The sequence below is a fragment of the Acanthaster planci genome, linkage group LG01 (genome assembly GCF_054643075.1).
Source record: "Acanthaster planci isolate LZ-2023a linkage group LG01, COTS_SCS, whole genome shotgun sequence".
In the NCBI taxonomy this organism is placed as follows: domain Eukaryota; kingdom Metazoa; phylum Echinodermata; class Asteroidea; order Valvatida; family Acanthasteridae; genus Acanthaster; species Acanthaster planci.
Window position 1 is genome coordinate 6,618,707 of NC_141777.1, and position 16,003 is coordinate 6,634,709.

The 16,003-nt window shown below is 41.2% G+C and overlaps 1 protein-coding gene across 11 annotated transcripts in view; it reads left to right on the plus strand.

The window, feature by feature from the left end:
• Positions 1-16,003, plus strand: part of LOC110988624 (vitamin D3 receptor B-like) — a 233,606-nt gene that overhangs the window by 46,138 nt on the left and 171,465 nt on the right. For 6 of the 11 annotated variants that reach the window (XM_022252358.2, XM_022252367.2, XM_087143361.1 and 3 more), the window contains one exon: positions 13,906-14,023. The exons of 2 other annotated variants lie outside the window; for them this stretch is intronic. The gene's annotated coding sequence lies outside the window, so the exon portion shown is untranslated. Of the gene's footprint in view, positions 1-4,261; positions 4,281-4,477; positions 4,550-13,905; positions 14,024-16,003 lie in introns of those variants that run through there. 3 more of the 11 variants (XM_022252406.2, XM_087143337.1, XM_022252415.2) reach the window with 2 other exon arrangements.

The following is a 16,003-nucleotide window of genomic DNA, read 5'->3' on the forward strand; positions in this document are numbered from 1 at the left end:
GAAAGACCTCCCTTGTACATGTACATGTACATGACATTTTATCATTAAATGATCAAATGCTTTATTCTCAGTATTCCATATAAGTGTCCAATTGGTTTGTCACAGACAATTTCATTAATGAGTTGCAACAATGTGTTGTTTGAATTAATTAATGTCAAGATATGCCAACTTCGGCTAAAACCACAACACATTAGAAGATGAACATTTGTGCATGCACAGATTATGCTTACACAGTACATGTATAAGTAATGCATGTATTTGGATGTACTGTTTATTTACTGCACAGAATGCCAAAAGCAATTCTGTGTCAACAAGGGATCCTATACTGTTGTAGGCAGCCAATCAGCTGCTTTGGGGCAACATTGTGATGAATATTCATCGGGCTCTGCCAGTGCTGTAGGCAGAGTGTGGAAAACATACATCTTCTTGAAGGTGTTTGCAATTGGTTTCTGGTACATATGTGTGTATCTCTCTTGTGTGTAATAGTTGGTATGTATTGTAACAGTTTGCAAGCAATACTGTGTGTTAGCATGGCTCTGTGAAGTGGACAAGCTAATTAATCTAATTTTACTGCAAATTTGGACAAGAAAAACTGAGAAATCTCTCCGAACTACCAAGAAGTGGTACTTGAACTATTAGGTAGTGTTTTTACCAGCTTTCCTTATCTGCAGGTATGTGTGGAATTGGAAGGAAGCATCTTGGTTAAAATGTCTCTAGAAAATTTGTAGAAAACACAGAATTCTATTAAAGGATCCACTGAATGATTAGCATAATGTGTCAGCCAATTACATACGAGAATTTAGACCAATAAGGGAACTTCTGTGACAAAACTTTTGACCAATGGGACATCTTCTTAATGGGAGGCATGGCTTGATGGATTTAGGGAATGTAATTTAAGGTCAGTTTTGTCACAGCCTTTATAGGGTAAAGATTTAATAGACAGTGCAACTTCCAACCTTTTGTTTACCTGCCTCTGCCCCATCTCCACCTTGTGTTAAGTAACATGTTATTGTGTGAAGGAAATGTTGGCATTGTGCTTGGCATTATCGCAGATATTTGGTTTTGTGTTTCTTGGATGTTTACCTAGAACCGTTTCTTCCCCTCAGCGGTTCAGATGGGGGAATTGTATCCTGCATAGAGAACTGCATATTTAATAATTCGGGTTTAATGTTTTCACTACAGAGTTATTAATTAATTGGTGTTAACATGACTGTTGGCTTTTACTGATTTCAGGGTCTGGTGTGCCTGATTGTTATTCAGCATTTATGGGTGAGCCAGGTGTGTTGTAAGTGTTACATTAACATGGGCTACAGTGCCATGTTTAAGAGTTGTATAATGGTGGGCCAGGTGTGGCCTAACTTTGATGGCCTGGTGTACCATATTTACGGTGGGCCTGGTGTGCCCTAATTACACGTATGATGGTCTGGTGAGCCATACTTGTAGCAGGGTCTGATGTTCCCTGAATATTAACATGGTCAAAGGGGCTGTGTTTTGAGTGGGCCTGGTGTGCCCTATTTCATGGCTGGGTCTGGTGTGCCCGATGAAAATGCAATTTTGTCGTCAGTTTGCCCCAAAAAACTTCTGGTATCTGGAAATATTCGAAGAGTTCTTTGAAAAAAACAAAGCTGTGGCCAGAATACAAACTTAAGCGTGTGTGCATGGTAATTTATTTCAGTCTGAGAATGAATAAGTACATCAACATGTATATCTACATGTACATCCACTTTTGTGTTGCATTTCATCATTAAGAACAACAGGCAGGGATTCCAAGTTGTTACTGGATTGTTACTGCTTGTACAATGTATGTTTAGGGCTGTTTTTGTTGTACCATATATTTTAGGTTTTCCCGGCCGATTTCAGCAAAAATTCACTCATTTTCGTCAAGACATATTCATTTTCACACAGATGCTGGGGTTTCGTTTGTGTTGTGGTTTCTTTTTCCTTTTTCTGACATTCAAGTTTGTTTTCGTGCAATTTGTTTGCTTTGCTGTTCAGTTTGTTTCCATCATCCACTTTGTTTAGGGGCATTCAAAACTATACTATCACCAATTCACCATTCCTCATTTTAATCTCTGCTGCTTTTTCCAATAGGTGCAGTCAAATTAAAACTTATTGACACATGTAAGATCTTTTACCTTCGCTTGATTTTCTGTTTTATTTACAGTAAATCTATTTCACATTCTGAGTGTTTAATGTTAAATTGAATAACTTTTGCTAAAATTGGCCGGGAAAACCTATGTTTCAGTTATGAACGAGTAATGATAAAAGAGAACAAGTTTTCAATTTCATCAGTAGACTGTCTTGTCATTTGATTGATGCATGTTCATGTAGGCCTAACTTTGACTTTGTGGCCAAAGTAGTCAAAGATGTGTAGTCATACCGAGTCCGCGTCAGATGCCTCTTATAAAAGATAACCACAAGGTCTGAATCCTCAGACATGACATGGATCAATGCTATGCAAATGCAACTGATTTTCAACTGAATGGGCAAGAAACTTGTCTGAATATTGAGGCACACGCTGGAAATGGGTCTGAATTGTTTTCTAGTTAAATACATTTATTTTTCTGTTTTTATCACAGATACATATGTTATGCACAGGATTCACATTCTTTGAACTGGAAACTTATTACAGCAGTCCATTTTTATTAATCCTAGGCCTATGTTATACATGTGTACCTGTATTTAGCCACAGTTGGAATTTATTACTATGACTAATACATAGGTATAATTTCCCCAAAAATGCTTCCATGTGAATTTCAGTCCTTGGTTTTCTGTACATGTACGGAATTTGTGTGCACTCGTTTCTCAACTCTGAAAACTGTGTAATTTTATCCTGCATTTCTTCAAGCAGGATTCAACAAACATACCCAAAATGCACAGGTACTTCTTAAAATGTATGGCAAATTATGGAGTTCAATTTAACATGACTTGGTTTCATGTTGCAAGTTTGTGACTTCGACCAGGCTGCTCTTGCGTCAGCAATAAAAGACAACTGCAATGTCACTCTAGACTGATTGCGCCCGCTAAGTCACGTGACGTATAGTGGGTATTCCATATCAACAAACACGGTGTCCACAAAAATCAAAGTGTTTCTTAAGTATCATTTACCAAAAATAAAGCCGACGGTAGGTATCATACTCAGACTACTGATGTGCTTGATACTATATCGTAAATCGGCTTCGTTGTTTGTTTATAAAAATTTTCCCAAACCATTTAAACGTTTAGCCAACACTTTACAGAGGCCTCCACCTGCCTTGGTGTTTTCATACCCATAATTATATAATTCAACAACGCAAATGGTCCAACCTGTGTAAAACTGTAGATTGATGTTAGGGCATTTAAAACAAGCAATGTGCATTGTTTTAGAATCCGCTTTTTTCTCAAAAAGTACATGGATACATCTTTTAAATAAATGCCAGATTGCATCAATCAAAACGTCAATCCTCTAGCAGGGGCGGTTCTGTTTAAACGTTTGGGAAAATCTGTAAACAGATTTTGAACTTTTTTGTTTAAACATGCAAACATCCAACCTTTACTCAAAACACACGTTGCTATGGGGTTGATACCTGCTACAGGTGACATGATTTTGCGTATGCAAGCGGTCTATTGCAGCTTGTACTTGACATGAAGACTTGTGTCTCGTAAGTCACTTCAAAGAAAAAACTGAGTGCGTGAGAATCAAAAACGTGTAGCATGTATGTTGATGCTTGTACATATGTACTGTACGTTTGTATGAAGTAACTCTTTGATTAGATACCACATGTTGTTCTACATACATACACGTACATGTACTGTACATTTACATGTACAGACTATACTGTACATGAACGTACTGTAGAATACCTGCATGTGAAATCTTCTGTTGGTCTGAGAACGTACACATGTGTGCATACATGGATGAAGTGTACATATTGTATACTGCAGTCGTCTCGTCATTTGTGCTCCAGTGAATGAGGTTGATTCATTTACCCGTGATTTTCACGTGGGCAGAGTTCCTGATTAGAGTTGTTCATCATTGGCTGTCATCCATGGTCTCGCTGTTCTGGATAGCTGACCGAGCAAGAGAATGCACACACTTGAACAGTCCATCTCAATCTGATGGCATATCACTTGGGTCTTTTATTCCTGTCTTACTGAGGACTTTTACATCTGTTGGAGAGGCTATAGACAACCTGGACGGAATTCAGTTCAATTGTTGCTTCCCTGTTTTTGATATCCACTGTAATTTTCCGACAGCGTGTGCTGGCTTCAGGGATGTTGTGTTGATGAAGCTTTTGTCCGTAAGTTATACCTTGGCATGAATTGTGCACGTTCTTTTCTGTCTTTACAGAGTTCCGAAATTGACACTTTGGTTGTACTGGTACATGTATTTTTGCAGTTGTAGGGAAGGGGGTGTTGCTGAGCATTTATGAAAAGGGTGGGGACTATGCAAAATGGAGATGAAATGTAAATGTAAATTTATTTCTTTTATTAACAGATCAACCTGTTGATGTAACTGTCTGTCTGTACCATCATTGAATCATGAATGATTAGTGGAGAACAGAAAAAAGTATGTACCTGTTTTAAAAAGAAAGAAAAACAGAGGGAGGCATTCCAGCTGTGCCCTCTGTGGATCTTTTACTTTTTTTCATCAGAGTCTGGAATAACATTTGCAGATCCAGAAGGATCCCAGTTCAGGCAGGTCAAAATGTCAGCTTTTGCCGTCATTTGGTTTGATTAAAAATCATGTATTTATGCTTGACCACACTGTGTGTATTGTACCTTATGCATTATACATATTGAGCAAATGCAGTCAAAAACATGATTTTAAAATGGAAGATTTATGGGGGAATTTTATTTGGAGGTTTTTATAGGGTTTACTTTAAAGAAATATTAGGAACACTTGTTTGAGATGTTGTCAGGGAGGGTATCCAACTGGTAGGGGAATATGATTGACACAGTTGTTAGGCAGGTCTTCCTTTTGAAAAATATCCAAGTTTCATTTTTCTGTGATTGTGGAAAACATTTTTAATGCAAATTAGTCAGCCTCAAATTGGTTAGATGTCTCAAAAACATTCTGGGAGGCAATAATTTTGTATGATGTGTTTAAAAATTTATAGAAGGATGTTTTAATTGAAAAAAAAAGACATTTGGGGAATTCTTCAAACTGGTCATAGTGACTAGCCAGTGGCCATTTAAGATGGATATCTGGTTGGAATGTCAGCCACTCTCGACTTCCAGGAGGAAATCGGGAAAAAGGGGAGAAGTAACAAGAGAGAAAAAACTTGTTCTTTGACAGAGATGACATCAAAATGTTACACTCTTTGTGATTTTTACAGCCTGATAGTTTAAAAGTTATTCCAGTCACTCTTCCTGACTTCAGTCAAAGCATTTTGCAGCAGCTTCTTTTAATTTTTGTTTTCCTGGCTGTCTTAAAACATTTGTCATTGAAATATACAAATGTGCATTTAAATTTGTCAAGTGGAACAAATTTTGTGCACTTCCAGTGTTTGATTTTGTGTTTTGTGAAAGAAGTTCAACTGTTGAGGCTGGTTCATACTCAGTGTGAAAGCGAACACAAATGTGAACTTGTGACATCAAATCAAAAATTCGCTTTGCAAATTTGCAAGAGTTGAACATACCCGGTATCCCAATTCGAGCGAAATTCACTGCAAATTCTTCGTGACATCAAAGTTGCTTTGTTTTTGCATTTGCCTGAAGTATGAAGTGGCTTTAGGCAATTCAATTCAAACCATGAGCACAACGACAAAGGCATAATGGCCGCTGATACTTTTGTACTGTATCAATCTCTTTCATAATTCTTCTTCTAATTTATGAATACCTTGTTTGCTTCTTCTTTTTTCCAAATTAGTTTCTTGAAACTATGGTAGACCCATTCATGGTTCTCACAAAAGGAACAGAAGGAACGAGTATTGAGAGACACCACATTTTTTCCTCATACATTTCTATTGTCCTTTTTTTTTACACTTGCCATTTGTTTAGAAACATACCTACATGTACATTTGTTTACAAACACACAAAACTGTATGTTTGGAGGGTCTTGTTAAAATCTTCATCATTGTTGTTAATTGCCTGTGCCAAATTGTTTCAAAGGAAACAGGGAAATGCTTAAGCACACATGAGATTAATCTAAGCGTAGTTTCCAGACAATTGTAATGAATGGCAATGGCATGCAAAGATGTAAAGATGAAGGCACTTTCAGAAGAGATGGTGCATGATGTCATTGCACCAACAAAATCTAAAACTTGGACAGGGTTCTACCTACTCAAACAGTCGCCACATATACAAATTTCCCATGCGCTATTATTCTTTCACTGAAAAGATTTGATTGCCCGTGGTGCACCCTGACCTCCCACAATGCAATGCGGCCTTGCTGCCAGGATCATTCCCATTCTTTCTCAGTGCCTTAATGTAATGGACGTGTCTTTCCAGGCATCTTCGATTAATCAAGTTTCCGTTTTTGCTACTGTGTTGATTTGATCATCCATCCTTCCTTCTTGAATTAAGTATTACCTTGATTTTCACACTTTGTGTTTTAAGAGTTTATTTCTAGTGTATATTTTATGTTCTTTTCTTCATTTTTTTCTTGTATGTGCCCCCTGCAGGTTGTTTACCGTCGTACTACAAGGTTCGTTTCAGCTATGCTTGTGTCTACCCTACCAATAAATCATAGGCCTTAGCTGGTTGAACTCAGGGGGTCACTGTTAGGATCTGTCATACTCCCCTGTCTTCTCCGGCCACCAGGATGAGGAAAAGGCCTTGCCGTCATCCAGGGGGTTCAAGCCAGGATCTGGCCAAGCCCCTGGTTCGTTCGGCCTCTTGGAGCTGATGGGGAAGCTCCATGGTTGACTGTGGTGGACCCGAGCAGGGACACCGCCAGGACCTGGCGACTACCCTGTCTCCTTGGTCAATTGTTGGCCTGGCGAGCCAGCCGGGACTCCAGAAAGAGTACCCTATCAGACATCTCCTGGGCCTGTCCTACCATCATTGTGAAGTATGCCATGTCCTTCACCCGACATGGCCCAGAGGAATCCACGCGGCGTTCCAGCCAGCGTTCCCCCGGCGCGTACCACCCGCCGTTTGACATCGGCAAAAAAGACCATTTCTCTGACCACCCCCATGCGTACTCCCTCTTGCCAGATACTGAAATCACTGGGCCAGGCTCCCCGTGAGTGCCGGAGCCCACCCTGCCTGTTGCGCCATCGAGCCATGTCACCCTGGCACCTGCTAATTCCTCTTCAGGTCCAGCGGAGCCTTCCTTCAAACCCTCTTAGCCCATCTGCTTCAAGTGGGCATCACCAGATTATCAGACCTTATTTCTCCTGGTCCCTCTACCTGGAATTCTGCAGTTCCCGCTGACCTTGACTGGGAACGTTCTCTGGCATTCCGCAGCCCCACCTGTCACCTCCACCCTTAGGCTGCCCGCCACCAGGGCTTCAAGCCACTGCAGCTCGGGGTTTCAACTTGGCATCACTGGGTCATCAGACCTCATTTCTCCTGCTTCTGCAGTTCCCATTGACCTCAACCGGGAACGCACCCCGGGGATTTTGCCTCTGGTGGCCCCATCTGCCACCTGCACCACTGGGCTGCCTGCCGCCTGAGCTTCAAGCCACCGCAGCCCATCCGTGGCTTGGGCTTTCGATTGGACATCACCAGGTCATCAGACCTCAATTCTCCTGGTCCCTCTGCCTGGAATTCTGCAGTTCCCGTTGACCTTGACCGGGAATGTGCCCGGGTGTTCCACCTACCGCTGTCCTGTCTGCTTCCTCTGCCACTGGGTCACCTGCCACCGGGCATTGGTAAGCACAAGCACTCCTCTTCTTCATCGAATTCCCTGAAACCCAAGAAGTAGCACCGCCTTGACCACCACGAACATACCTCTGCGGCTCGGAGGTCAGCCTTCCAGTTCATCATGAAGTTCTGACCACCATCGCTTGCCACCTTGACGTTGGACCGCCACCAGCCTGCAATGCCCCAGACCCGTTTCTGGCAGACCAGCCCCTTCCGCTCTCTCTGGCCGTGAGCCATGATGACAAGGGACAGGGTTCCACACTGGAATTGCACCAGCTGGGCATTCTCCCGCAGGAGCAGGCCGCTCCCCAAGGGACTGCACATGGCTCGGAACGAGGCACAGCCCTGTTCCCGACCAGACAACCAGCATTGTCTTTCGAGGATGACGAAGTTCATTCCATCATTGCCTTCACTCCGTCCGATTGCCACCTCCATCTTCTTCAGCGAGACATGATTCAAATGTTCCGTCTGCCGTCAGCCGCTCCACCAGAGGAGGACATCAGTCACGGCTTGTTTAAACAACAAGGCATGACTGGAATCTTCCGAGCCAATTTTTCCAAAACTCCAGCTTGATCGTTCATGCGTGGAGATATTCTAGTCTCTAGCCAGAACTTGACACGCGTCTGAGTCTGGTCCAGCCTGACTGTCCTCTGCTTAACCACCCGCCAATCTATGGGACACCCTCGGCTCTTGACTATAGCATGGCCTTACTTCAGTCCAAGAGGGGACCATGTCTTTGGTTGAACGTGACGTCAATTTCATTGGCGTCCTTACCCCTATGATATGTTCCAGATTTTCAATCCTCTGTTAACCTCCCTTCCGGAGGAAGACACCGACCATGCCTGTACCAGTCAGCCAACCGCCCCACGTCTTCAGATACTCTTGCAACGGGGCTCCCAAGCATGAAGTAGGCTCTTCGCCCTGCTGGACCACTCCTTCTTTTAATCCGGCTAATGCGCGCTGTGCATCTCCTCGTCACCTTCCCTTTATCTCGGGCCTTTAGGAAGAATGTCTCCAAGGCAACTACAGTGGAAAACTGTGATAACAAGGTCCTTGGTACTTTACCAACAAAAAATTCCTGGTCATAAATATGACCTTGTATTATCTATGGTCATCTGTTTTCGCAGATGCATATATTGCGATAGTCCATCGGGCTCCCTCCTCAGAGGAACGTGAGCCATGACCCCACTTACCCAGGTGGCTGTAACACGCAGATGCCACCTACGTGTAGCCTCTGACATATCTGTGGCGTGGGCATCCAGACGTAATCCAGACAGTAGCACTTTCTGGGCCAACTTACCGGATTGCTGCCCTGGTGAATATGCCATCGGTGTGTGGACCCAATCCTGAGTCTCCATCACAGCCTTCTAGGGGTGTTTCTTGCCGGCATCAGTAGGCCTGCTCAGGCCACTTGGAAGTGAATCCACGCCTTACCTTGCTGCTACAGGCTTAAACCTACCGACATTTGAGACTACGTCACCAGGCACCCAGACAAAAATGAGCAAATAGTGTTTCTTGAGCAGTCTTCCTATCTTTTTTAGCTCTGCCATCATGGTGCAGACCTACTGCTGTGTCTCTCCATTCCGCATCCCCAGACATCCGAATCTAACGATCTTTAAGTCAATGGCATTTTTACACTCCCCTTGGCACCCCGTAATCTGGATTTTTCCAAAGGGGCCCTCCGTAAGAAGTTGTGCGAATCTGGTTCCACTGCAGCTCACCACGTACAACCCTGTGATCTGCAGAACGACCATTCTGTGGCCCCCACTTACGTGGTTCCATGTGACCACAAATTCTGTTGTGCGGCCTTGCCGTACCGCACATCATCGAGCGCATGTTTACTTCAAGTGGGCGTGTTACAAGGTCCGTCAAAATTAGGCCCCCTGTGAGCTGACTATTGTTGTGATGGCATCCCAGGCCTTCTCTTCCGATGATGCCCAGCGTGATCGAAACAAAGAGGGGCATTTTGTCAGCCCCTGTCCGTTTCTGAAAGAAATGCTTTTAGTTGTTGATTCACAGCAAGATTTCGGATATTTAAGTGGGTTTTTGTCTGCAGAGATCCTTTCCGGGAACGGAAATAATTAGCATTTTCCTTCAGTCAAGTTCATCATGTACTACGATGAGTTCTTTTCTCGGGGTGTGCTCCTATGGATGCTCCTTCTTGAGTTATTCATGTCACAAACGTCATGACTCCTCTACGCTGGCCATTTATTATTCATGCGTGCGTGAAAATGATCAAAGTCTTCTGTCACAATTGGGGCGGCAGCGGCCACGCTGGGTACAGGACATGGCTTACCTTCAATTTGGCATGAACGTCTTCAACACCCCTCCGCACATTCCGGTGTTATGCACTGCTGCTAAAGACAACTTAAGCATCCGACTAAGCAAGCCTTCCGTTAAGAACTCCTTGCTCAATAAAGACTGACACCATCTTTATCTAGGTTACATGAAGTCTTTGTCTCTGTGTCTGACGTATTTCATTTCTTTCCCTCTTACTTAGGTAAATGCCTGGGATGTAAAAAGAGAGTTCTCCTTTCCGTCCAGACCTCACTACAGTCATGCTAGGGGTTCTGCATGATAATGCCATCTCTGTCTTCAAGTAAGTCTTGTGGCTTTCTTGCCTCTTCTTTGGCACTGTCAACCAAAGCCACATCAGGGGAAAGGATAAGGGATCATGCAGTTGACCTGCGGACAATCTACATGGCCGGGTCCAACAACGTAGGATATCTTTGCATTCTCCTTCTCCTTACATACTGAAGACGATGTGGATAAACTTTTCATGCCCTCTTCGTGTCCAGACGTGGTACCTGACTTAGTCAGACTAAAATGATACCATGAGAGGGACGATAAACCCATCGCTTATCACTGTCATGAGACCATACTGTCCAGCGGCATCAGTCACTCGTGCCCGCTGGACGGGCTTTGTCATTAGATTTGCTAATCCAGTCTGGCCGTCAAGCTCTGATGAACATAGTCAACAGTACATCAGGGTACGTGATGTAAGAGCAGTATTTGCATCTTGGTCTTACTCTCGAGACGTTTCCATTGCAGACACCTGCAAAGCTGCATATGTTGGAGGTTGCCCTCTACCTCCTGCAACTTGAGGGATGTCCTGCAGAGTGACACCACAAATGGCAGGACAGTCCTGTCCGCAGCGCAGAGGTCAAAGGGACCTCCTGTAGGACGGACGACAAGTTATTATGAAGTTTGTTCACTATTTCTGAAATTTATACACTCTTCCTTGTTTATATGTGAACATGTATTCTTGGCATTTGGGTAGGTATTCTCTAGACCCACACTTAATGTAGGGGGAGGAAATGTTGGCATAAAATGCCTTTGTTAGCGAAGCCAAACTGATACTCCAGTTTGATTTATTTTGCTTATGGTCAGCTATTCTGTTGAAAATTGGGGCAGCATATATTGGTAAAAAGGAGAAAATGGGCGAAATGAATGGTACTAAGCAAGAGGCACATTGTTATATGCCTGGCATGCCAGCATGCGTGTTTGTATAGGCCTACTCTAGTGACTCAACACTGACAGTTGGCAAAGTTGAATCAACTTCAACTGTGCCAACTGTCGCCGTCCCTGTTTGCATCGGTTGGGATGAAGTGTTTGCTTATCGACGGCAACTGATCAGGGTTGCTCTCTTTGTCTCTTCGTGTCTGTATGGAAACCAGGCTCTACTCTGTGAAAGTTTGAAAGTGATTGATACTGTACCTGTACAAGTCAAGTTTGCTATGCAGAAACAGCTTAGACTAGTTTTCTGAACCGGTGTTCAAATTTGTTGATGTATATGTAACTTTAAAATTGGATGGTACCATGTACGTGCAAATGACTAAGTTGGTTTGTCTAATTGTACATAAAATTGTCTTTGACAAATTCAAATATTCAAAATTCATTGAAATAGCCAGGAATGCTATCAGTACCTAATGATCAAAAAAAGCAAACAGAAATATTTAATTGTGCCTGAAGCTTACATTTATAGGTCATTTCTTTCGACAGACCTTTGTTATTTATTTAACTTGTCCTTTAAGAGCATCATGCCTGGATATTAGTAGAGTAAGGGAAGGGGTTACTCGTTTAATTATTTATCTAAAGGGTGTTAATTAATACCTGTTTAAAATTCACAGCATGCTTTATTTATACAAATTACAAGTATTGCATGGTGCATAATGAATACACATACACTGTACATGCACCCTGACATGTGGTTGTGTCCTCCCTTTGTTGAACTGAGAAAAATGTTTGATATAAATGTAAAATGAAATCTTGGGGAAAAGCTCCTTAGTTTGTTGTTCACTAAGAGGAAAAGGACAAAGATGAAGGAGAAATACACCTGCATGTGGGTAGTGATAATGTGCAACTTGCGTTCTACCCATGACTGTATCACAACATTCTTACGACTATTTTTCCTTTCTTGGGTCACTGCTCCATGGCGGAAACAATCAGAAAAAGACTTGTTTAGTCCTATTAGCAACAGTTCCAAATCCTGCCGTTTTTGCATAAAAAGGGGTGAAGGGTTAAAAAAGAAGGAGACCCCCTGTGATTGCTGGACTTTAACTCACAGTCCATAGAATTTACAAGAAATGTCTCTGAGGACACTATATTATATTAGTGATCAGTCACCATTTCCTGTTCCTCATTTGATGTGTTAAGGGTTTTGCTAATTTGATGCTGGGAGTCTGGGGAATTCTGAAGTTAGCCGTGTAAATGTGGAACCTACATGTACATGTAGGTGGGTCTACATGTACATGTAGGTGGGTCTACATGTACATATACTGTGACTTGTATTCTGTTCATTGTTGAGTGAACTTGGTTAAAATATTGCATATTTGTACATACATGAACTGGTATGTATACATTTGTCCTTATTAGGTCCTCTTCAGAATTGCTGATTTCCAAATCTAACATTAGTTGAGAACTAAGGGAAATGAAGGCATGTTTGTCCTTTCTCTTAAGTACCCTGAGTGTGTCTAATGCAAGAAAAGTCTGTGCAAGATGGCATTACCCCATCCATGGAAGTGAAGGTTAAAAAGGTGAAGATTTCTCCTCTTCTGTCAGAAATAGTTGGAATGTCTGAAGTACATGTAGCAGTATAGAAAGTTCTGAGTTTGAGTCAACCTTAGCAGTGTTTGTTATCCACACTGGATGGTACCTGTGCGCTCTTGTAATGCAACAGAATGGCCATGTTTTTACTTTGTACCAGAATCGGAGAATGATAACCGAGCATTTATTAAAATGTGAAGATTAATATTTAATATAAAACACATGTTGCAAAGAAGAAAACAAAATTACTGTGTTTGTCTTTATAATTAATGATGTAAGTGCCTGGTCAGTTCTCTCATTTGATTCGTTTGTTGATTTGTGTTTTAAAAAAAGGAGAAAAAAAGCAGTGTTTCCATGAGCAATTGAACACTCTTTAGATATTTGGCTATAAATGGTGTCTTTGGGGTGTGGTCATGGCTATATGGTGTTTTGAGTTGTATGGCTTCCAGTACCTCTGAGCAAAGATATTGACATATGGGAAGAACCACCAACACAGGGCTGGGTATGGTAGCTCTGTTGGTAGAGCACTCATAAGGGTTCTCGAGGTTGCTGGCTCAAATCCTGGCCCAGTTAATTAATGGAAAAACCTCCAAGGACAATAGAATATTAATGCAAATGCTGTAAAAACCACTTTGATTAAAAACAAAATGTCAGAGATCATTCCCATTGATGTAAATGGTTCACCAACAATAGATTAACATATACATGTACATGTATATATTGTAGAAAACTGAATATGTTGAATTTCAATGATACACAGTTCAGCTGTGTACTGGTCTGCTGCTTCTTGTTGAAGTCGCATAGTGCCCTCTTGTGTCAGAATGGAGCCAAAATATCCAGTGCATTGGGTGAATGTGTAAAGCACACAAAAATTTTGTACTGTTCGTTTAAAGGCTGTGGCTACTCTCAAATCGTGGTGAAATTCATCATGTTGTTATGGTAATCTGAACAATAAAGAAAAGACTTCTTCCATGTACATCTTTAAGAAATTTTTACAATTAGGTTAGAGTTAAATAAATCCAAAAGTTTAAATACATGTATGGAATTATTTTGGTATATTTTTTGCAGAACTGAATAAATACATTTGAGGAGCATCCCATGAGGTTCTTGAGGAATTGATCTTTTTGTCACCTGTCGGAGTACATTGTACTGTTGGTAGCTGCCATCTTGACAGCTAAATCCTAGGGTAAGTTTCACATTTTTGGGGAATTTTTTGTGCTTGAAGACATGGAACCACTTGTACCTTCCTTTTCACAGTTATTTTTAAAGGATCAACTTTAATCGATTGTGCTCATTCTCTGATTTTTTCATTATTTGAAGAAAAATTCCCGGAAAAAATGTTGCATCCTGACTCCACTTTTCTCATCATATATCATCTCAATAAAAGTCAGTCATTACAGAAATGCTGGACAGACACAAATTCTGGACTGAGAAACATTTACCGATGTTGTTGGGAAATTCTCTTCACCCCCCATAGATTTTGTAGACAACTTTGTAACTTTGTAGCTGAAGTGGAGTCAGAATGCAACATTTTTTCCAAATTTACAGCCGTGTTTAGTGGTTGTTGGGGTGAAAAAACTTACCGGGTATATCAATATACTGAAGGGACAACACTTCAAATACATGTATGTTCAAAGATTAACTTGATAAAAATAAAGTTCACAATGCTTCTTGTCATCTTTGGCACTTCATTGTCCCTGACCCTTAATGTATTTACATCTGATTTCAACATTTTAAATGGTATTAACCAATCACACAGAAATAACAGGTTTATGCGCAGAACAGTACATGTATGTACATGTACATGTAACCAACGTGTTGTATTTCTGAATTTGATGTCCATGCAAAGCTACATACACATGTACCTCAGTCATTTTGCACCTGTTTGGGACAAAGATATCGATGGGGCAGTCCAACAGAAAATATGACTCTTAAAAAAATATAGGGAAATAAACATGTCCTGGTAGCAGTTGTCATACTATCAGAGCATTGCTTGGGATTGCATATACCTTGGTCTTATAATTGAAAAATAATACAGGTTGAGTTCATTGTAATAATGGTACTATCCATGTGTACCTTCCATCCTTCTCTGTGCTGCATTTTCCCGATTGTTTCAGCTCTGGGGAATAATCTGACTTCCATCAAGGTCAAGAATTGATTTCCAATGGACTTTATATTCCCTAATTGATTGCCTCAAATTACCGGTGTCACTCAAATCGATCGGGTTTGTGGGGAGGGGAAAGGAGGGGTCAGTAAAGTGGTTGTTGCAAGACGCTTGCAGAAAAAGATAGCAAGGTTTGGCTACTTTGGTGTACAACACATGTACATGTGCATATGTATGTACATGTACATTTGACTTGAAAGGGTAGTTATATTTTGAGCTCATTGTCCGAAGGAATAATGGCAAACTGGCATCTTGCATATAAAAATGGTCCTGAAACTTTATGGCCCATTTGATGGTGGTGGTATATTGTATGAATTATGTTGTGTTACACTGTTATCCATCACATATTGTTTATTCTGACAAAAAGGAGCAGGTGCACATGTACATAAGCACAAATTTACACATGTACATATTATGTGGTGGTGTATATTGTGTACGCTATCGTTTGAAAATTTTGATGCTTAAAAAAAGAAAGTAGCTACAGAAAAAATCCTGATGAGTAATGTCAAATTTACATTAACAGATTTTTATTAACCCTCAGAATCCCCTTGGGTGTATGTAAAATCACACTGAAATTAGAAGAATTGTGCAAAGTACCGGTGTCACAAATTCCCTGAATTACAGACTACCTTGAAATTTAAGCTAGCACTTTGGAATTCAATTAATTAATGCAGTTATGTACTATACATGTATACCGGTACTGTATGCAGCCTAGCATGTTGCCATTTGGCTTCTACATGTATGTACCAGGGAAAACCTTGCAGATAATTGGGTACTTGTTCCATAGATAAACACAACACAGAAACATGTACAAGTGTTTGCCCTTCATCGATTCTCTGACATCTGCAAAAGATAGAACTCCACCTTATGTTTGAAACTCATGGTAAGGGCAAGCATAAATAATGCACTGGTGTCAATTTGATAGGTATGTTTAATCAGGAATATTGGTTTACGGTCCAATTATGTATTAATGTGGTTTGGTATAGTTCTTGTGAAATTTTG